Source organism: Manis javanica, chromosome 4 (genome assembly GCF_040802235.1).
Source record: "Manis javanica isolate MJ-LG chromosome 4, MJ_LKY, whole genome shotgun sequence".
Taxonomy (NCBI): domain Eukaryota; kingdom Metazoa; phylum Chordata; class Mammalia; order Pholidota; family Manidae; genus Manis; species Manis javanica.
In genome coordinates, this window is record NC_133159.1 from 16,515,702 (window position 1) to 16,539,896 (window position 24,195).

General features: G+C 41.0%; 1 protein-coding gene across 5 annotated transcripts in view; it reads left to right on the forward strand.

The window, feature by feature from the left end:
* Positions 1-24,195, forward strand: part of ZBTB40 (zinc finger and BTB domain containing 40) — a 104,256-nt gene continuing 80,061 nt past the window's right edge. For 3 of the 5 annotated variants that reach the window (XR_012130050.1, XR_012130051.1, XM_073233374.1), the window contains exon 1: positions 3-318. The gene's annotated coding sequence lies outside the window, so the exon portion shown is untranslated. Of the gene's footprint in view, positions 319-24,195 lie in introns of all 5 variants that reach the window. The other 2 variants (XR_012130052.1, XM_073233375.1) reach the window with 2 other exon arrangements.

Genomic DNA, 24,195 nt, shown 5'->3' on the forward strand with positions numbered 1-24,195 from the left:
GGAGAGAGTGGCTAAGGGTCAGAGGTCAGAAAGCAGGCCAGCTCTTCGCTGCCCCCGCACCCTAGCATTGGCGCAGAGAGCGCGGGACGTAGAGCCCGCCCAAGGGCCACGCCCCCAACACGTGACTTCGGCGCGCGGGGCAGGCCGGGCCACCCCCTCCCCTCTATAACCTTTCCGCGCCGGCCCCAAAATGGCCGCTTTCTGGCGACTCTGGGGCTGTTGAATGGAGAAAGCTTTATTGTTCCCTTCGGGCAGGAGTGTTCGTGTCCTCTATGGCGCTGTCAATAAAGAACGGCAGTTTGAATCGGTGCTGAACAGGTAACCATAGAAACAGGGCTGGGACTCAACGTGGAGACCCTTTTTGCATCTGAGGCCCGAGAGGCGCCCAAATGAGGGGCGCGCGGAGACCCTCTGCGTGGCGAACTCTGTGGGGCTCTCCCAGGTCCCAGCCGCCTCTCCCCGCCCGGGACTAGGACCCCCTAAGGGCGGCCCCCACCCCTAGAACGGTCTCAGCCGCTGTCTCTGGCGGGGAGAGGCCGCTGGGCCCCCACTGGGCCGCCCGGGCTGTTCCCTGCCTGGGGCCTGCGCTCGCCCCGCACCGCCTGCTCGGCACGATCGGGGGCCAGTCCTCGCGGCTGCTCGCGGTCTCCCTTCCCTGTCCTGCCAAATCCCTACACCAGGCGTCGGTAAACTGTGGCCTTGGGCCACCCCCCACACACACCAACAACTCACACGTTTTTTCTGCTGGGAATTAACAATGGTTTTTACATTTCTAAATGGTTGGGGTGAGGAGGGAACATTTCATGTAATTTGTGAAAATTGTAGGAACTCATTTCAGTGTCTACCGGTGAAGTTTTATTGGAACACAGCCACGTTCATTTTATGCATTTACTTAAAAATAAGTAGGCTGCCTTCCTACCAAAGGGGCAAAGTGGAGTAGTTGCGACAGATATCTCATGTCTTGGATCGCATGGCCCACAAAGCCAAAAATATTTGGCTCTTCGCAGAAGTGTGCCGACCCCTGCTTTAGACCCAAGTAGACTAGGCCAGTGTTCTCCAGCGACTCTTCTGGTCACGTCTCACGGAATGGGGAACTCGAGTTACAAGTGCCCTGTGCGTCTAAAGTTGTTTAGTGACAAAACACTCTGGCTTTCATTGTCTCTTCTGGTCTTATTTATCTGTTACTCAAAGTGGGAATTGTTTCCCCTCTTTGAATAACAATAATGCCATCCACCCAATTCCTGTACTAAGCCAGATGCTTTATTTGTATTCGGACCCAGCATGTTCGTGCTGACAACTGTATATAAATCACTGGTCTTGTTTCTTCTACTTAAGAGGAGGAAGCCCGGAGTCCCAGAGATTAAGCTGTTTAAGGGTGTACCAGATTATAAATCTGGCAAATTGTGCTCATTCCTGGGAACCCTCTGCCTGGTGACTGGGACTTTATTCCAAGTCTCAACTTGGGGCTTACTGGTTCTTCCTTGAAATTGTATCCAAGTCTTTGTATGGTTTATGGAGATTGAATTACGACCCCAAAGTAAAATTTTTCTCTACTTGGCTAAGTCATCAAATTTCTACTACACCCCACTTTCTAATTCAAGCGCCTTTCATCTAGGGCGTTAGTTCACAAACCGGACTATTTGTCACTTTAACAAACAAGTGGTTTCAGAACACCCCATGCTTGCATGCGTGCATTCAGAACCATTTAGTATTTGTTGAGCACCTACTGTAATACCAGGATGGTCCCTGGAAATACAGTGATGAATAAGATCAGCATGATTTTTGCCCTTCAGCAGAACTTAAATTCCATAGGGCCTTGGGTGGATGGTATACAGGTAAACAAAGATAACTTAAGGGGCACTTGTCATTGCATCCCAATCATAAAATTAGTTAGTATTTATGGAATGATTCCTACCTGCCAAGGACTGCACTCTTGTGTTATTTACATGAGCTATCATTTAATCTTCAAACCAACACCGTGACGTACGTAGTACCCTGCCATTTAAAGCTGAGGAACTGAAATGCAGGAGAGATATCCAGAGTTACACAGTTAATGCATAAGGGAGCTGGGAATATGAACCTAAACTATCACACTTACCTCCCTGTATTCCATTTTCATATTTTCTTTTCTACCTGATAAGGAGGTCCTAAAGGGCAGGAACCATACTTTACCTGTTTTTGTTTCAGCACCTAGTCAGTGTCCACAATCTGGCATCTGGTAAACATTAAATAAATCCAGGCCATTTATTGAGCAAATATTTGAATGCCTGCTGTGTACCAGGCACCACTGTGCTAGGCTCTGTGAAAACCAGGGTGAGCAAAATGGACCTAATATCTAGTGTCTTAAGACAGTAAAGAAATGACAGTCATTTCCAGTTGTGGCACCTGCTATGAAAGAAACAGAGTGCTAATCTTGGAGACCCCTTTTACCAGGATGGCCCTGACACGCCTTCCTTTAGAAGGGTAGTTTAAAGCTAAAAAAATTTTTTGAGTGACAAGGATCCAGCTCAGCAAGAAGGGGAAGGAGAGAGAAGTGGGGAGGAAGAACTCAGTTGGATCAGAGACTGCGAAGTGGCAAGAATGGGGGTGTTGGACAACTGAAAGAAGCAAGTGCTTGTGCTGTGGTTCACAGCCCTGTGGAGTCCCTGGCCCTGAACTTGGCTTTACTGCTGATAGAGCTGCATACTCTTGAGCCAGTTACAGATTAACTGTCTAATCAGTGAGTGGTATCTCCTCAAAGCTTTCTTGTGTGGATTAAGTGAGACAAATGTAATAATAGCTTTGGTGTTTTCTTCTTGTTACACATGTTGCTGAATTCCAGTTAGAGAAAACTAACTTTGGCTCCAAGTGGAAACTTATTTTCAGTGCTACGTAGTAACAAAAACTCAGTGTTACAAAATTGAGGGTTCCTTTGTATATGTTTCCCTCTTTTGAGGGGAGAACAGATCTTCTTTTTTCTTAGTGTTTCTCTTAAGAGGGGAACTTTTCCAAACAGCTTTTAATTTTTCTACCGAATTATACAACTGTCTACTCAGAGCTTTTTCATCATTTTAAGTATTTTAAACTTGAAATCATATATATTCCTCTAGCAGGCAACTGCACTTTTTTAAGGCATTCTAAGAAAATTACAGGGTTTTTCTAGTTAGTGGTCATTTCAAAATTTGTTTGCAAATAACTTTGGGTTTCCTCTAAAAGTTTTTAAAATAATATTGCATGCTTTAAGCAGAACACTGAATGCTGTAAAGCAAGCAGCAGACTTTTTGAGTAGGTAAAAATAAGATGACGTTTGGGCTCATGAACATGAAAAATTACAGAGGCAATAATAAATCGAGCGAACTATATAAGATCAGCAATGTCAAGTTCTGCTTTAAACTGTATCCAGTAACCAGATTGCACATGTCATCAGAAGATGTAATCCAGTCCAGCAAATGGAGCAAAGAACTGGACAAAAAGTGGCATGTTAATGCAATGTTAAACAACAAGCCCTGAATTAAATTGCTATTTTAGGTTTGGGTGGGACCTTCACATTTAAAGTATTGCACTTTTACTCTGTGATTTGGGTCTGTTGGGTTCCAGTAAAGAGTAGGTGGTAACACTAGCTTTGAAGGATAATATAAAACTGCAGGAAGAGCCAGGGCATACCAATTTGTTTTCCAATCTATTTTATTTCAGTTCACAGCATCATTGCAGACAGGCAGCACAGGAAAGCGAGCCATACTTTGGCAATATTCAACTGTTTTGGAGATTGAGGAAGACTGAATATAACCAAAGTGTGGCTTGTTTTCTTGGACTGTCTGCAAAGAAGCTTTGAACTGAAATAAAATAGATTGAAAACAAATTGGTATGCCCTGTTTCCTCATACTAAGTATTTACATTAGCCTTCTGGAGTACTGCCTGTACCAGTGCCCTGGGGGAAGGCAGTGACCCCTCAGCCGCTTTCAACTCTTCGAGAGAGTGAGCTCTTTGATTTTCACAAGGAAATTGAATTGGAATTTATGGTTTTCTGGATCTCCAATAGCCTGCTTTCTAAAGCCGTCATCTTGATAATGTGGAGAAAGCAAGCTATAACTACATAGAGAAAAGAATGAAATATTAAGGGCATTTAAATTCAGAGTTGAGATTGTCACTTTCTTTAACTCATGCAGAGGGTGCAATATTTCATTTGCAGAGAGCATGCAGTTTTGAGACTTCTGTAACCCTCGAGGGAGAGAAGGGTTAGGAAGGAATGCTAACTTTCCTTACATTTCTCTAATGTTGTTACTTAACACAAAATCATGACACTGAGTATTTCATTGCCTTAGAATAAGTAACTACATTATAGCTGGTCCACGTAAGGCAGGAATTGTTAATCTAGGGTAAATGGTTGAGTTGTAGGGGATCCACGAATCTTTTGAATTTGTGTGAATGTCATTTTTCTGGGGAGAGAGCTGATTAATCAGATCTCAGAGGGGTCCTTGATCCTTAAAAAGATGCAGAGGCAACAATGAAATGTCACATAATACCACTGACTCCAAGTAGTAATGAGAGTCCCCCTGAAATCAGTTATTCCTACTGCTCTGTGGCCTTGACCTCAGAGTTTTGAAAGTAAAGGCCTTGTGTCCTATCTGAAGTGGTCAAGCATAGTTGAATGTTCATGTATAACAGAGATACCTACCCAATGGGGTGCTTTCGAGATGCCTTAGAGATCTTTGTCATTATTTTACATGAGGCTGGTGAAATGGGGCATCTTGTTTCTGCAACCTGGTTAGCAGGTACCATATTTATTTCTTCTGACTGGTGGCAGGAAGAGTTCTAGAAGCCTAATTCTTTGGCTGTATGCACCAACTTCGTGCAGGTAGAGTCAGTTTCTCAGAGTTGGGAAAAAGGAGGAGAGGGATAGACTCAATGAGGCAGAGACTGAGGAGTAAAGGAAAAGAGATGCTTTCCCTGCATTTGTCTTGGTCTCCCTCTGTCTGTGAAAATAAAGAGCTTCTATTTTGAAACTACATTTATCTCAGAACTTATCTAATACTAGGAGCTCTGAAAAAGTCAATTTATAGATGTAATTTCTACTTTTATTAGTACCCAAAAGGAAATAAAAGGAAGGAAAGAAATAGCTTTTAAATCTTCATCTTAGGATAGTTTGTGGAAATGGGACTTCAGTAGAAAACCACTGCAGACCACAGTTTATTTGGCCCACATAGTGTTTAACAATTAGTTGCTTACATTTAAACATCAGAGATTTTATGTGTGTATTTGCATGAGTGAACTCTGCTATAGACCTAGGAGTCTGGTTCTGGGAAAAACAATAGGGTGTTGTATGAAGGAAAGGGCCAAGAAGGATGAAGGATATTAGAAACAAAGGATTGCAAGTGTAAGTAATGGCTTTTGAGGCTCCAAATATTAATTACTTGAATTTTTTAACTATAAAAGCAAAGTGAACAGTATGTGATTCTATTTCTGACTTTGAGAAAATATTTCAAGAGCTAATCTAACCCACTGATTTCATCTCTGTTTCTCAGCTTACTTGGGCTGCCGCCTGACCATTGGGTCTTCCTTCTTGATTCCTTTAGCTCCTTGTCCCTACTAGCTCTGAAAGATGATGTCAGGTGCTCTGGCAGCAGTCAGCTTGCCATTTTCCTTCCATCTGGTTCTTCTCTTTGGTTCTTAGTCTCACTGCACCATCCCACAGAGTTGCCAAAGGCAGAAACCTGGGAGTTGCTCCATGTTCTTCCCCTGCTCTCAACCTGCCACCCCTCTTCTACTCACTACCCACTAATAGCACACATTTGTTTAGGCTACAAACCTGTTGATGTCCCCTTGCTCTTTTGGTTAAAGCTACTGTAATCTCCTGTCCTGGATTACTGCAACAGCGTTGTAGCTGGCCAGCTGGCCAGCTGGCTTCTGGCTTTGCTCTTCTCCAATCTGTTTTCTACACTGTTGTCAGTGATCTTTATAAAGCCTGGATCTGAACATGTCACTCCCATGCTTTAAACTCCTGGATAGCTTGCCTGTCCTCAGGATAGTGCACTTGCTTGGCTTGGCTTGTGCTGCTCTCAAGCTCTGACTGCTCCTGTCCCAGGCCTCACCTCTTAGCAGTTGCTCCTCTCCTTCTCCCCACTTACACTGGAGCACCAGTCCGCAACACTCAGTGGGCCACAGAACTTCTTCCTTCCCAGGACAAGTGGGCCACACTCTTTGAGGCTGCTGGATTTCCCTGGCAGTGCTATTAACCACTCCAGTAGCAGTGCCGTTCTACGCATGGACCATTAGATTACTGGATGTTGTTTTGGTTTTCTAGGTGATTCTTTGCCCTTAGGCTGTATGCTACTTGAGATGTATAGTCAAATACTATCCTTAAGTCACTTGATGTCATTATTTTCTCTGTGTGGTGATACCACCAACTTGATAAACTTTTAAACAGGCTCACTTGTTTCCCATTCTCAGTACCGGGCTCTGTGTACTGTGTACATATTTGCTGAATGGATGAACAAAGCTGCAAGGGGAAAATGAAAGTGGATGAAAGAGTCAGAAGCCTGTAAGACCTGTATTTGGAAAGGCTGTCCTGTTGTCCAGACATTGAGATATTATTCCCCAAGTCTTCCATCTGCAGCCATTTACTAGTTTATAGTATTTTGTTCTCTTCCTTATCCTCATCCCAGAACTTTAAAAAATACCATGTAGATGATGATAGTTAATCATTTATTGAATACCTAAAAAGTGCCAGGCACTGTCCTAGGTGTTTTACATAATTATTTCTTGTAATCCTCACAGCAGATAAGCAATGGGTATTAGAATCCCCATTAAAAAAATTATTACGGAAATATCAAACATATAAAGTGGTCATACGTAGCATTATGACCTCCCATACACGTTTATCTCCATTTTACATTTGAGAAAACAGATTTTGAAAGGTTAAGTGACTCAAGCTTACAAAGCTAAAGTCAGCCTTAGAACCCAACTCTTTTTAGCTCCTATTAAGATTGTTTTTCAAATGTTAAACTCCTAACTGGCTAGGGAAAAACAGAAGCAAAAGAGACAGTCAGAAGCTGCTCTTCTAAGCTCCAGCTGGTCGTAGTGTATTCGTCTTTTAGTTCACATCACAAATATTTTTTTCCCTTTACTATCTGCAAACAGTAAGCTCTCGTGTCCGCCTTTTTACTGTCTTTCTTGCGTGCTCTGCTCTTGCTTTGCCTTCTCTGTCTAGTTCGATTAGAGCAATCTGATATTAGTTGTTTTTTAAAGGCCTGCCACTGCTTTGACTACCCAGCTCCTGGCATGATGTTGGGAACATAGTATGAACTTATGAACTTAAATAACAGTAAAATTTGCTGTTCTTACTCATTTAGCCATGGGTTTGGTGGGACAATCTAACTTTCAAATGATGCTTTGAAATCCTGGCAGTCATTAAGTCTGACCACCCTAGTTACAAGCTGCTGGTATAGCTGGCACTCTGCCGTCAGCTGTCTTCAGTTCCAGCCAGGTTCACACCAGAGGGAGACTTTCTAAGGTCAGAGTCCAAGACAGCAGAATAATTGGCCCCTAGAGTTCTAGATTTTTTTTCCTGGGCAGCAGAATGTTCAGGATGAAATTCTCCTTTGAACATTTTTGAGCAAATAGTGTGGAATCCCACAGGCTCTTTCCCAAAGTTAAAGGCAATAGAAGAGTTATCCTCTTTTGCATTTTTTTTTGTTAGCTCCTTAAATTAACCCACTTGCCCTACTCCCTGGTGGTGGACGAGAGAAATAATAGAGCTGAAAATAATTCCCCCTTCTTCAAAGACAGAAGAAAAAGCTTCAAACACTAGGAGGAAGGAGATTGGAGTTCATCTCTGAAATGTACACAGAGGTGCCCTCAAAGTTGGGTGACCTGAGTAGTGTAATAGAAGAGTAACGCAGCAAGTTGGAGGTCCATAGTGTCTGCAGTGCTTCTGCTACTTCACGGCAAAGGTATAGGAAAGGAAGGATTTCAGCTGAAAGTCACCTCTTCTTCCTAGCTGTGCCATAAGCTCCTTGAAAGCTGGAATTTTGCTGAATTTTTCTCTGTGTAGTGCCAAGCCTCAGTTAAGGGCATTCAGCTGAGTTCAGTAAGAACTGCTCGACAGTCAAGCAGACACTGACTAGGCTGTGAAATGGAGCCTTGAAAACCATACTAGGGCTGCATGGGCTCTGCGTCCCCCAGGGGCACCATTATTAGTTTCATGGTCTTGGACAAGTCGGGGAGCTTGAGGAATGTGTGTATGGTGCCTCATTTAGCATGGCATAAGTGGGCTCTAAATAAATGTCACCTGCTCTTACTTAAAAAACTTTTTTGTATCTTTGCCTCTGAATAGAGAAATTACAAAAATAAAGTAGGAGAAAGACTAAAGGATCAAGAGCTTCATTGCTTTTTTTTTTTTTTTTTGAGAGGGCATCTCTCATATTTATTGATCAAATGGTTGTTAACAACAATAAAATTCTGTATAGGGAGGTCAATGCTCAATATACAATCATTAATCCATCTCAAGCCTAATTCTCGTCAGTCTCCAATCTTCTGAAGCATAACGAACAAGTTCTTACATGGTAAACGAATTCTTACATAGTGAATAAATTCTTACATGGTGAACAGTACAAGGGCATTCATCACAGAAACTTTCAGTTTTGATCACGCATTATGAACTATAAACAATCAGGTCAAATATGAATATTCATTTGATTTTTATACTTGATTTATATGTGGATCCCACATTTCTCCCTCTATTATTATTATTATTATTTTTATTTTTAATAAAATGCTGAAGTGGTAGGTAGATGCAAGATAAAGGTAGAAAACATAGTTTAGTGCTGTAAGAGAGCAAATGTAGATGATCAGGTGTGTGCCTATGGACTAAGTATTAATCCAGGCTAGACAAGGGCAGCAAAACATCCACGGATGCAGAAGATTTCTCTCAAAACAGGGGGGGTGAGGTTCTGAGCCTCACCTCTGTTGATCCCCAAATTCTCACCTGATGGCCCCCCTGCGACTGTGCCTGTCTTAGGTTGTTCCTCCCTTGAGGAATCTTACCCGTCTCTGGCTAACCAGTCATCTTCCGGGGCCACACAGGGAAATGTAAAGTTGGTAAGTGAGAGAGAAGCCATATTGTTTGAAAAGGTTAGCTTTTTACTTCTTTGCAGATTTATGCCCTGTGGCTTCTATGCCCAGCACTTGTCTCGAGGTATCTTTACCACCTGGAGGAATTATGATACTCGGTAAATTCTATATGAGGCACGAATTCTATTTAAGGGTTGTAATTAGGAAGGAAGAAGAAAAGCTATAGAGGTAGCACATGGAAGAAAACATGGGAGGATCGATTATTTCTTTGACATATCTTCTTGTAGAGTACCTTAAGCATGTATAGGTTTTAAACTACCAACTAATTTGCACTCACATATTAACATAATAGGAATACGGTGACATAAAGCAAATCTAAAATTACCATCCATCTCCAGTGGAGCCAAGAAAACCATTTAGGCATCCTAGGCATTTGTGAAAATTTGTCTATGATATGATGGATATTGTCCAACTGTACTTGAACAGTCTGAGAGAAATCAGACAAATTAAAGCAGCCCATTTCTGGGATCTGTTCACATCCCATATGTTCTTTTAACCGTAGATAGTCTATCGTCATAAGATTTTGGAGTGCTATAACTTGCACCCCTCCCAACTCCTGGTTGAGTTCCAACAGTACAGATCCACTCAAATTCGTTGTCTCACTGTATGCACATGCCAGCCTAGACATCTCCCTCCTCATTCCAATGGCAGGTCCAGGAAACAGTGGGGTGGACGCAGCCACAACCGCAGCATCACCCAGATCCCTGTGGAGGCTTTTTGATGATCATCCCCCTGGCACAAGTCCTCCAGAGAGTGCTGATGCCGGAAGCTCCTCCTCAAATCGTATCTTAGTTCATTTCCTGGGTATCCAAGCTAGGCCTTGATCTTCTGCATAGAAACAAACAGACCCTTTGCCCACACTTTGACATGCCCTCTATACCACTGTGCAGAACTCATTGGAGGTCAGCACACAGGAACTGCTTTTTTTTTTTTTTATTAAGAGAAAGGAATATTATCAGAAAAGAGTACCTCCATAGGTGATCATCTGACACCCTTTAAGTGATCAACATTAAGGATATTTAAAGCATGCATTGATCTTTGATTTACCAATAGTTTTATCCTACCAAGGAGTAATCCCCCTTTTCTTTCTTTCTTTTTTTTTTTTTTAATCTTTAATCTACACTTACATGAAGAATACTATGTTTACTATGCTCTCCCCTATATCAGGTCCCCCCTAACAACCACATTACAGTTACTGTCCATCAGCTTAGCAAAATGTTGTAGAATCACTACTTGTCCTCTCTGTGTTGTATAGCCCACCCTCCCCCCCATGCATGCTAATCGTAATACCTCCCTTCTTCTTCCCCCCCCTTATCCCTCCCTGCCCACCCATCCTCCCCAGTTCCTTTCCCTTTGGTACCTGTTAGTCCATTTTTGGGTTCTGTAATTCCGCTGCTGTTTTGTTCCTTCAGTTTTTCCTTTGTTCTTGTACTCCTCAGATGAGTGAAATCATTTGGTATTTCTCTTTCTCCGCTTGGCTTATTTCACTGAGCATAATACTCTCCAGCTCCATCCATGTTGCTGCAAATGGTTGGATTTTTCCACTTCTTATAGCTGAGTAGTATTCCATTGTGTATATGTACCACATCTTCTTTATCCATTCATCTACCGATGGACATTTAGGTTGCTTCCAATTCTTGGCTATTGTAAATAGTGCTGCGATAAACATAGGGGTACATCTGACCTTCTCAAACTTGATTGCTGCGTTCCTAGGGTAAATTCCTAGGAGTGGAATTCCTGGGTCAAATGGTAGGTCTGTTTTGAGCATTTTGATGAACCTCCATACTGCTTTCCACAATGGTTGAACTAATTTACATTCCCACCAGCTGTGTAGGAGGGTTCCCCTTTCTCCACAGCCTCACCAACATTTGTTGTTGTTTGTCTTTTGGATGGCAGCTATCCTTACTGGTGTGAGGTGATACCTCATTGTAGTTTTAATTTGCATTTCTCTGATAATTAGCGATGTGGAGCATGTTTTCATGTGTCTGTTGGCCATCTGTATTTCTTTTTTAGAGAACTGTCTGTTCAGTTCCTCTGCCCATTTTTTAATTGGGTTATTTGTTTTTTGTTTGTTGAGGCATGTGAGCTCTTTATATATTCTGGACGTCAAGCCTTTATCGGATCTGTCATTTTCAAATATATTCTGCCATACTGTAGGGTTCCTTTTTGTTCTATTGATGGTGTCTTTTGCTGTACAGAAGCTTTTCAGCTTAATGTAGTCCCACTTGCTCATTTTTGCTGTTGTTTTCCTTGCCTGGGGAGATATGTTCAAGAAGAGGTCACTCATGTTTATGTCTAAGAGGTTTTTGCCTATGTTTTTTTCTAAGAGTTTAATGGTTTCATGACTTACATTCAGGTCTTTGATCCATTTTGAGTTTACCTTTGTATATGGGGTTAGACAATGGTCCATTTTCATTCTCCTACATGTAGCTGTCCAGTTTTGCCAGCACCATCTGTTGAAGAGACTGTCATTTTGCCATTGTATGTCCATGGCTCCTTTATCAAATATTAATTGACCATATATGTTTGGGTTAATTTCTGGAGTCTCTAATCTGTTCCACTGGTCTGTGGCTCTGTTCTTGTGCCAGTACCAAATTGTCTTGATTACTATGGCTTTGTAGTAGAGCTTGAAGTTGGGGAGTGAGATCCCCCCTACTTTATTCTTCTTTTTCAGGATTGCTTTGGCTATTCGGGGTCTTTGGTGTTTCCATGTGAATTTTTGAATTATTTGTTTCAAATCATTGAAGAATGTTGCTGGTAATTTGAGAGGGATTACATCAAATCTGTATATTGCTTTGGGCAGGATGGCCATTTTGACGATATTAATTCTTCCTAGCCATGAGCATGGGATGAGTTTCCATTTATTAGTGTGCCCTTTAATTTCTCTTAAGAGTGACTTGTAGTTTTCAGAGTATAAATCTTTCACTTCTTTGGTTAGGTTTATTCCTAGGTATTTTATTCTTTTTGATGCAATGGTGAATGGAATTGTTTTCCTGATTTCTCTTTCTATTGATTCATTGTTAGTGTATAGGAAAGCTACAGATTTCTGTGTGTTAATTTTGTATCCTGCAACTTTGCTGTATTCCGATATCAGTTCTAGTAGTTTTGGAGTGGAGTCTTTAGGGTTTTTTATGTACAGTATCATATCATCTGCAAATTGTGACAGTTTAACTTCTTCTTTACCAATCTGGATTCCTTGTATTTCTTTGTTTTGTCTGATTGCCATGGCTAGGACCTCCAGTACTATGTTAAATAACAGTGGGGAGAGTGGGCATCCCTGTCTTGTTCCAGATCTCAGAGGAAATGCTTTCAGCTTCTTGCTGTTCAGTATAATGCTGGCTGTGGGTTTATCATATATGGCCTTTATTATGTTGAGGTACTTGCCCTCTATTTGCATTTTGCTGAGAGTTTTTATCATGAATGGATGTTGAATTTTGTCAAATGCTTTTTCAGCATCTATGGAGATGATCATGTGGTTTTTGTCTTTCTTTTTGTTGATGTGGTGGATGATGTTGATGGATTTTCGAATGTTGTACCATCCTTGCATCCCAGGGATGAATCCCACTTGGTCATGGTGTATGATCCTTTTGATATACTGTTGAATTCTGTTTGCTAATATTTTGTTGAGTATTTTTGCATCTACATTCATCAGGGATATTGGTCTGTAATTTTCTTTTTTGGTGGGGTCTTTGCCTGGTTTTGGTATTAGGGTGATGTTGGCTTCATAGAATGAGTTTGGGAGTATTCCCTCTTCTTCTATTTTTTGGAACACTTTAAGGAGAATGGGTATTATGTCTTCTCTGTGTGTCTGATAAAATTCCGAGGTAAATCCGTCTGGCCCCGGGGTTTTGTTCTTGGGTAGTTTTTTGATTACCATTTCAATTTCTTTGCTCGTAATTGGTTTGTTTAACTTTTGTGTTTCTTCCTTGGTCAGTCTTGGGAGGTTGTATTTTTCTAGGAAGTTGTCCATTTCTTCTAGGTTTTCCAGCTTGTTGGCATATAGGTTTTCATAGTAGTCTTTAATAATTCTTTGTATTTCTGTGGAGTCTGTCGTGATTTTTCCATTCTCATTTCTGATTATGTTGATTTGTGTTGATTCTCTTTTTCTCTTAATAAGTTTGGCTAGAGGCTTATCTATTTTGTTTATTTTCTCAAAAAACCAGCTCTTGGTTTCGTTGATTTTTGCTATTGTTTTAGTCTTCTCAATTTTGTTTATTTCTTCTCTGATCTTTATTATGTCCCTCTTCTGCTGACTTTAGGCCTCATTTGTTCTTGTTTTTCCAGTTTCGATAATTGTGATGTTAGACTATTCACTTGGGATTGTTCTTCCTTCTTCAAATGTGCCTGGATTGCTATATACTTTCCTCTTAAGACTGCTTTCGCTGCCTCCCACAGAAGTTGGGGCTTTGTGTTGTTGTTGTCATTTGTTTCTATATATTCCTTTTGATTTGTTCATTGATCCATTGATTATTTAGTAGCATGTTGTTAAGCCTCCATGTGTTTGTGAGCCTTTTTGTTTTCTTTGTAGAATTTATTTCTACTTTCATACCTTTGTGGTCTGAAAAATTGGTTGGTAGAATTTCAATATTTTGGAATTTACTGAGGCTCTTTTTGTGAGCCGGTATGTGGTCTATTCTGGAGAATGTTCCATGTGCACTTGAGAGGAATGTATATCCTGTTGCTTTTGGATGTAGAGTTCTATAGATGTCTATTAGGTCCATCTGTTCTAGTGTGTTGTTCAGTGCCTCTGTGTCCTTACTTATTTTCTGCCCTGTGGATCTATCCTTTGGGGTTAGTGGTGTGTTGAAGTCTCCTAAAATGAATGCATTGCAGTCTATTTACCTCTTTAGTTCTGTTAGTATTTGCTTCACATATGCTGGTGCTCCTGTATTGGGTGCATATATATTTAGAATGGTTATATCCTCTTGTTGGACTGAGCCCTTTATCATTATGTAGTGTCCTTCTTTATCTCTTGTTACTTTCTTTGTTTTGAAGTCTATTTTGTCTGATATTAGTACTGCAACCCCTGCTTTCTTCTCACTGTTGTTTGCCTGAAATATGTCTTTCCATCCCTTGACTTTTAGTCTGTGCTTTGAGTTTAAGGTGAGTTTCTTGTAAGCAACATATAGATGGGTCATGCTTTTTTATCCATTCTATTACTCTGTGTCTTTTTATTGGTGCATTAAGTCCATTTACATTTAGGGTGACTATTGAGAGATATGTACTTATTGCCATTGCAGGCTTTAGATTTGTGGTTACCAAAGGTTCAAGGTTAGCTTCTTTAGTATCTTACTGCCTAACTTAGCTCGCTTATTGAGCTGTTATATACACTGTCTGGAGATTCTTTTCTTCTCTCCCTTCTTATTCCCCCTCCTCCATTCTTCATATGTTGTGTGTTTTGTTCTGTGCCCTTTTAGGAGTGCTCCCATCTAGAGCAGTCCCTGTAGGATGCCCTGTAGAGGTGGTTTGTGGGAAGCAAATTCCCTCAGCTTTTGCTTGTCTGGGAATTGTTTAATCCCGCCATCATATTTAAATGATAGTCGTGCTGGATACAGTATCCTTGGTTCAAGGCCCTTCTGTTTCATTGCATTAAGTATATCATGCCATTCTCTTCTGGCCTGTAGGGTTTCTGTCGAGAAGTCTGATGTTAGCCTGATGGGTTTTCCTTTATAGGTGACCTTATTCTCTCTAGCTGCCTTTAAAATTCTTTCCTTGTCCTTGATCCTTGCCATTTTAATTACTATGTGTCTTGGTGTTGTCCTCCTTGGATCCTTTCTGTTGGGGGTTCTGTGTAATTCCATGGTCTGTTCGATTATTTCCTCCCCCAGTTTGGGGAAGTTTTCAGCAATTATTTCTTCAAAGAGACTTTCTATCCCTTTTCCTCTTTCTTCTTCTGGTACCCCTATAATACGAATATTATTCCTTTTGGATTGGTCACATAGTTCTCTTAGTGTTGTTTCATTCCTGGGGATCCTTTTATCTCTCTCTTTGTCAGCTTCTATACATTCCTGTTCTCTGGCTTCTATTCCTTCAATGGCCTCTTGCATCTTATCCATTCTGCTTATAAATCCTTCCAGGGATTGTTTCACTTCTGTGATCTCCTTCCTGACATCTGTGATCTCCCTCCGGACTTCATCCCATTGCTCTTGCATTTTTCTCTGCATCTCATCCCATTGCTCTTGCATTTTTCTCTGCATCTCTGTCAGCATGTTCATGATTTTTATTTTGAATTCTTTTTCAGGAAGACTGGTTAGGTCTGTCTCCTTCTCAGGTGTTGTCTCTGTGATCTTTGTCTGCCTGTAGTTTTGCCTTTTCATGGTGATAGAGCTAGTTTGCAGAGCTGGTACGAGTGACCGCTGGAAGAGCTTCCCTTCTTGTTGGTTTGTGGCCTTCTTCTCCCCCTTTGCAAGGCGCTGGGTTCTTGCAGGTGTGGATGTGGTCTGGATGTTGTCCTGTGTCCTCTGGTCTCTATTTTAGGAAGAGTTTTCTTTGTTATATTTTCATAGATCTATGTGTTTTTGGGAGGAGATTTCCACTGCTCTACTCACGCCGCCATCCTGGCTCCGCCTCTTCATTGCTTTTTAAAATCTCAAGCTTGGACAGTACCTAGTGGTAAGGGTTCTGGCTCTGTAGTCAGGCAGTGTGGGTTCATTCATGGACCCTACCACTTACTGGCTTTGTGATCTGGGGCAAGTCATTTAATCGCTGTAGGCCTCCAGTTTCTCAGTTGAAAGTGGAATATAATAGTAATTACCTCACAGGTTTTGCAAAAATTATATAAGGCCACCATGCAAAGTGCTTGGCACAGTGCCTGGGATATAATAAATATTCAGTTTATTCACTCAGTAATGTTAGCAGCTGTTGTTAGGTTGCTCTCTTAACCCTTCTGAACTGTATCTCTTCCCCCTTTCCAAAATATCTTCCTCATTGCTTTCCAGTAAAAAAAGATAATTAAGATGTAGGGAACAAACAGGAAGAGCCTCATTTCTGTCATTAGTGAACTGGAAGATCTTAAAACACTTAAGCTCTTAATGTCTCAGTTTCCTTGTCTACAAAAGTGGGAATTGGTCCAGGTGATTTCAAAAGTCCTTTATATCTCCTACTAATTTTCAATGAGTTTAAGGCTTTGTATGAATTCTCCCAGAATATAGTTCAGCACTCTATGTTATGAGAGGCCTAACCCACCCTATTTTCTCTCCCTTTGCTACCTGATTTCCACTCCAGACCAGCTCTGTGAAAGGGGAATGCTGTTTTCTATAAACTCATTTCTTTTAAAAAAATATGAAATATTTGACACATATAAGATACATATGTAACTTATATAATTGGAGAGGCAGAATGATTTTTTTTAATTCAGGTATCATTGATATACAATCTTATGAAGGTTTCACATGAGCAACATTGTGGTTACAACATTCACCCATATTATCAAGTTCCCCCACCATACACCCCATTACAGTCACTGTCCATCAGTGTAGAAAGATGCTATAGAGTCATTACTTGTCTTCTCCATGCTGAACTGCCTTCCCCATGACCTAACTATATTGTGTGTGCTAATCATAATGCCCCTTAAACCCCTTCTCTCTCCCTCGCAACCCCTTCCCTTTGGGAACTGCTTGTCCCTTTTCAGAGTCTGTGATTCTGCTGCTGTTTTTGTTCCTTCGGCTTTGCTTTGTTGTTATACTCCACAAATGAGTGAAATCATTTGGTACTTGTCTTTCTCTGCCTGGCTTATTTCACTGAGCATAATACCCTCTAGCTCCATCCATGTTGCAAATCGTAGGATTTGTTTTCTTATGGCTGAATAATAATCTACTGTGTATATGTACCACATCTTTATCCATTCATCTACTGTTGGACACTTAGGTTTCTTCCATTTCTTGCCTATTGTAAATAGTGCTGTGATAAACATAGGGGTGCATGTGTCATTTTGACTCAGGGATCTTGTTTTCTTCAGGTAAATTGCTAGCAGTAGAATTCCTGGGTCAAATTGTATTTCTATTTTTAGGTTTTTGAGAAACCTCCATACTGCTTTCCACAATGGCTGAACGAATTTACATTCCCACCAGCAGTGTAGGAGGGTTCCCCTTTCTCCACATCCTCACCAACATTTGTTGTTCCTTGTCTTTTGGATCTTGGCTGTTCTAACTGGTGTGAGGTGATATCTCATTGTGATTTTAATTTGCATTTCTCTGACAATTAGCAATGTGGAGCATCTTTTCGTGTGCCTGTTGGCCATCTGAATTTCTTCTTTGGAGAGGTGTCTGTTCATTTCCTCCGCCCATTTTTTAATCAGATTATTTGCTTTTTGGGTGTTGAGGTGTATGAGTTCTTTATATATTTTGGATGTTAACCTCTTGTCAAATATGTCATTTATGAATATATTCTCTCATACTGTAGGATACCTTTCTGTTCTACTGATGGTGTCCTTCGCTACACAGAAGCTTATTAGTTTGATGTAGTCCCTTTTGTTCATTTTTGCTTTTGTTTCCCTTGCCCGAGGAGATGTGTTCAGGATAAAGTTGCTCATGTTTATGTTCAAGAGAGTTTTGCCTATGTTCTCTTCTAAGAGTTTTATGCTTTCATGACTTACATTCAGGTCTTTGATCCATTTTGAGTTTACTTTTGTGTATGGAGTTAGACAATATTCTAGTTTCATTCTCTTACATGTAGCTGTCCAGTTTTGCCAATACCAGTTGTTGAAGAGGCTGTCATTTCCCTATTGTATATCCATGGCTCCTTTATTTTATATTTAATTGGCCATATATGTGTGGGTTTATATCAGGGCTCTCTAGTCTTTCCACTGATATATGGGTCTGTTCTTGTGCCAATACCAAGTTGTTTTGATTAATGTGGCTTTGTAGTAGAGCTTGAAGTTGGGGAGCATAATCCCCCCAGCCTTATTCTTCCTTTTCAGGATTGCTTTGGCTATTTGGGGTCTTTTGTGGTTCCATATGAACTTTAGAACTATTTGTTCTAGTTTATTGAAGAATGTTGGTATTTTGATAGAGATTGCATCAGTGATTTTTTAAAAATCCATCTGTGAACTGACTACCCAAACTAAGAACTGAGAAACACATATTTTGGGGGGTGTATTTTATGATGCTTTTTAACATTTAATGAATGTTTACAGTGTTATAGGCAATGTCCTTTATATGTATTGACTCATTTACATGCAGTGGCTTATTTATGCATTCAAACTCCTCCATGAGATAAACTCTAATATTATCCCCATTTTACAGTTGAGAAAACCTCCCCAGAGAATTAAGCAACTTGCTTCAAGTCATACAGCTAATAAAAGGGGCAGAGCTGTGATTCACCCTCTAGGCTGTCTGTCTCTAGAGCCTGTGCTCCAGACCTTTACTGTTAAGCTTACAATCTCTGGAGTCAAAAGGCCTGGTTTGGTATTCTTTAGTTGCCTACCTCTTACATTTTTACATTAGATGGATATCTTTGATTTGCAATTTGGTACTGTTACTATGTGGTCCAGATTTATGTCCTGTGGAAGAAAAGTGGATTCTTATAATCAAGTTGATGAAAACTCAGAACTCATCCATATTTTCAGGTCAGAGCAAAATGGCTATCGTAGCAGTGTCAAAGCCAAGGGTCCTTAAAGAGTTTGGATGTGAAGGCACTGAAGTGATGATTGCTTGTTGAGACTCTTGGCTCTAGGATGGAAGAGTTGCATTAGGTGTAATGCAGTTACAATCCCCAGTCACTCATTAGATGAATGTGTTGCTTAGGAGATTTTGCAGTTTGGTCTGTGAAGAGTCATCTTGGATGAACTGCTGGATCAGAGCAGCATGGGCCGGAAAGGCAGATAAGTCTCTCAAAGCCTCCTTCCATTATAATAACCTTGAAAAATCAGTTGTTTCTATGAATTAGTCAGAAGATAAGAGGACACAGCAGTTTGTTGGGCTGAACATTTTGATGTTTTGCCTCATTGGATTTTATAGCACACTTTAAAAGGAGAGTTTCATTAGAAATTGAGAGATTCTGGAAAAAGAAATCAGTTTAATATAATGGTTATTCTAGGCTTATTAAGAATCAGATGGTAGCTGCCACTTTTGAGATGTGGAAAACAGCTTAGTGGTCCTTACTCTGCTCCCTCTCTACCTCGAGAATCTGGTGGTGAGGTGGTAGTAGTGGTGATGATGGCAGCTACATGTAATTAATTTATGGAGCATTTACTGTGTCCCCAGTGTATAGCACTGGTGGTTTAAATATGTTGACCATTTAATCTTCCAACAACCCAATGAGAGAGGTTATTATTATCCTTATTTGTTGGATGAGGAAACTGCCCCATGCAGATTAGGTAATTTTCCCAAGATCACACCGTTTGCAATTAGACATTCAAGCTTCATACCCAGCTAGTCTGGCTCCAATGCCAGCCTTTAACCACTGAGCTACACGGCTGCTCATGACAGTTGTGGGCCCTCTCCCCCAGAAATGTGCAGTTTGACAACATTACATTTGATTTAAGGAAACTATGAGTCCTCTCCCCCTTCCCAGTACATGGACTCGGGTACAAATATCACTCTACACTTAAGATAAATTCCTTGTGGGCAGAGTTTATATCTTATTTAATTTTGCTTGGTACATAGTAGGCGCTAAATAAAACTTCAATGGGTGAATGGTATGGAAATTGGAAATGACACTAGTTTTGAAACCAGACAGACTTACCTAGGTTTCTATTTTTAAGTTTCCTGGTTAAAAATATATAGTGCATGTTTACTACAGAAAATTTTGAAATGTATGAAGAATCTAAGTCCCCCGTAATGATACCACCTAGAGATAACCACTATTAGCAATTTGATATATTTTCTGTCTTAAAATGTAAATGTATACATGCATGTACATATATTTTAAAACTAAATTGGAATTATATATACAGTTGCATGTTGTTTTTTTCCTTCTAGTATATTGAGAGCTTTTCCCCATGTTATTAAAAATATTCAAGAGCCTAATTTAAAAAAATTGAGATATAATTCACTGTTTTAAAGTATATAATTCAAATGTAACCATCACGACTTTCTAATTTTAAAACATTTCCATCACTCCAAAAAAAAAAAGCTCTGTATGCATTAGCATTCACTCCCAATCCCTGCCCCTCCCAGCCTCTGGCAACCACTGATCTACTTTCTATCTCTATGGATTTGCCTATTCTGGACACTTCATGTAAGTGCAGTCATCCTGTGTGGCCTTTTGTGTCAGACTTCTTTCACTTGTCATATTTTCAAGTTTCATCCATGTTGTAGCAGGTATTGGTACTTCATTCCTTTCTTTGGCTGAATAATACTCTTTGTATGTATATATAACATTTTTGCCCATTTTCCAGTTCATGGACATTTGGGTTGTTTCCCCTTTTTGACTGTTAAGTGTAATGCTCCAATGGACATTTATGTACAAGTATTTGTGTAGACACATATTTTCATTTCTCGTGGGTGTATACCTAGGAATGGAATTGCCGGGTCATATGTATCTGTGTTTAACTTTTTGAGGAACTGCCAAGCTGTTTTCCATAGTGGCTGCACCATTTTACATTCCTACCAGCAGTGTATAAGGGTTCTAATTTCTCACATCCTCAGCAACACTTGTATTTCCTGTGTTTGTTTATTTTATTATAGCATCCTAATGGGTATGGAGGATATCTCATTGTGGTTTTGATTTTCATTTCTCTAATGACTTCTGATGTTGAGCATCTTTCATGTGCTTATTGGCCATTTTGTATATCTTCTTTGGAAAGATGTCCATTCAAATTCTCTGCCCATTTTTTAATTGGTTTCTGTGTCCTTTTATTGTTGAGTTGTAAGAGTTCTGGATACCATATTCTTACATACTGTATATATTTGTTCTGGATATTAGAGCCTTATCAGATATATGAGTCCAGTTAACTGTGAGACTTACAGGATAGGGTGTTGGTATCTGCAAGATTGACAACCAGACTAGACCTTTTGGTAACAAAGTTGAAGCCATCAAGGGAAGTCTCTTGGCAACTAGCTAGCCATCTGGCCTAACCCAACAGTTCTCTTTCCCAGATACATCTCCATTCCATCTGCTGGGACCAACAGAGGAAACAAGGTGCCTCAAATGCAGGGGTTACTGTCAAGCCATCCAGCATGAGCATGTCTCTGTCTGTGAGAGAGGTTGAGGAAGCATAGCATTGAGCCCACAAATCCTCTCAAGACTAAGGTAGTAGTTAAGAACAGGAAGCCAGAAAGATCTGCACTGGAACTCTGCTCAGACCTATTAGCTTCGTGGTCTTGGGCAAGTTGCATTACCTGTTGGACATTAATTTCCTCATCTGTACTTTAGAGATAATAATGGTATCTGCCTCACAGGGATGTAAGGGAAATTAAATGGGAAAGTATTTTGGACAGGGCTTAGCACAATGCTGGACATTATTACCATCACAGAGCAGTTGATGACCTTGCCAAAGGCATTCAAGAGATTCAAGAATATAGAAAAAAGCAGAGACCAGTGGTGGATTGGGGAAAAAGATGTTTTAATCACCTCCTCTTCACCCTGTAGATAAGGGAGGGATTTCTACTCTGGGGGTATGGGAATGGCTGAACACATGACACTGAACTCTGGTGGATGAGATTGACAGCAGTTTATTAGTATACTCACAGCCTGCCACTCAGTGCCACATGGGGTTGTACTCAGGAATAGAGCAAACAACCAGGGTCAGTGGGAGACAGGTTTTGTAGTATCAAGAGGATGGGGTGCCTCCTGGTTTCTGCCAGAGGGTATGATTGGTGCCTTGCCAGTGGGTTTCAGCCTTGGGCAAATTCTCTGGATTCAGTGAGACTGAGTAATGACAATGGAACATTCTTGGAGTGAAAGGTTTATTACCTGGTTTGTTCAGCCTGCGCTAGGTCAAGCACTAGAATTACATCTGTACCCAACAGTCTGCAGGTCTGTAATCCTCCTTTGTCTCTGCCTCCACACAGAGCTTCATATAGTGACTCAGTCAATAATAGCTAATTGCCTGCAGGTGTGGAAGCAGCAGCCTAGCAGCAGGCCCAGTTACATCATCAAGTAGTTTAGGTTCAAGTGAGGATCCTGGCCATAGGAACCTTCACTTTATCCACAATTGGCTCGTGTTGGAATAATTTGAGGGGCCAGCAGGGAACTGAAACCCACTAAGGGATAAGCAGGAGCTGTACCTGGTTCCTTTGATAAGGAGGTTTGTCTGGCTAGGGGACCTTGTCCACAGGAGCAGAGTGGGTAGTGGAATTTATGGTTAGGCCATATAAGGCCCTCCTGATTTTACCAAATGTCAAGGCAACATATAATACTGTGTCTTAATTTTAGACTTTATACCACAAAAAAGAATTAAAGCCTTACAATGGTGTTTAATACAACTTTCAGGGGATCTGAGTGGAAGGCTTTGGAAGATAAGTGGAATCTGATTCTATGGGAGAAGATAAATGGTGTAGTGACTAGAAAGGAAATGTCACAGTAGGTCATATACAGTGTTATGAGCCAAGATCTCTTCACTGTATTCAGTTCAGCATGCAATTATTGATTGTATCATGGTAGGCCCTTTCAAGCTTAACCAGATGCAGTTGACCACTTCTCTGTAGAAGCAGTTTGACCTCTAGTTACTTTGGCAGCAGCCAGGGAAGCTGAGCAAGCCTGGGAAGAGCAGGTTGCTGAAATGCATTCTAAAAGAGTTTGGCTTGGTGCCAGGCCATTCACATAAGGCCTGGTTATTAGAATTCTGTATGTTTTGTAGGTTTTATTCCCAGAGCTATTATGAAGTTGGTATTTCTGACTGGAGCCAAGACAGGTGCAAAAGGGAAGGATTTGAGGATGACTTGAGACTTTATAGAGGTGAAGAGTTGCTTAAAACATTTTCAATAATAATTAGGTGTAAAAATATGTGATTTGAGAATAGTGTCATACTGGGCTTTGCAGAGAGGCTTCCTTGGACCAACAGCATCTGTATCACCTGGAGCTTAGAAATGCAGACTTTAGGCCCAACCTCAGAGCTTTTGGATCGGAATCTTTTCTTTGACAAGATCCCCAAGATGATTCTGATTCTTATGCTTGTTAAAAATTGGAAAATGAGTTCTAGTAGATAGAAAGGCATCAGATTTAGGTCCAGGAAGATTGGATTAAACTTTCAGCTCCTCTGCTGATTTGCTGTGTGGTTCTGGGTCTGTCACTTTACTTCTCCATTATTAGGACTTATTTATAAATTGGGTTTAACTATTTTGCTGGGTTGTTAATATTTGTCTTGCCAGTGTGTTTCAGCCCTGGGCAAGTTCGCTATGGATTCAATGTGACCAAAGAAAATGACAGCAAATATTCTTTGGGGTGAAAGGGTTTATTACCCGGCCTGTTCTCCTGGCGGTAGGTTGAGCAACTATCGTCTCTGCCTCTGCCCAGAGCACTGGGCCAAGCTCTCATATACTGCAATAATAGCTTATTGCCTAAAGATGTGGAAGTGGTAGCCTACCAGCAGGCCAGTTACATCATCAGGTGGTTTAAGTTCAGTGAGGATCCTGGCCATAGGAACCCCAACTTCCCCACACTCCACCTGTGGATAAAATGAGAGTTCCTGTGGCCAGGATTCTCCCCTGGCCCTGGTTGACTAGGTCACTGCACACCTGTTGGCAATACATTGCTGTTGACTCTATATAAAGAGCTCTGCCCAGTGCTCTGGGCGACACTGTGGCATGGCTGCAAGATTGCAGGAGAGCAGAGCAGAGGCTGGAGTGGTGGCAGCACCAAGGACAGAGGCCCAGAGGACAGCTGTGTGGGACGACTGTGCAGAGAGGCCCAGAGGATGGCTGTGTGGGACAGCTGTGCAGGCAGAGAGGCCCAGAGGATGGCTGTGTGGGCGGCTGTGCAGGCAGAGAAGCCCAGAGGATGGCTGTGCGGACAGAGGGGCCCAGAGGCAGAGACCGGTTTGCTGCATGCAGGCTTGCTCTGAGTGAACAGGATTTTAGTGACTGACCTGCCACCTGGAAATAAAGTTGGGTATAACCCTTTCACCCCAAGAACATTTTGCTGTCAATTTCTTTGGTCACATTGAATCCATAGTGAACTTGCCCAGGGCTGAAACCCATTGGCAAG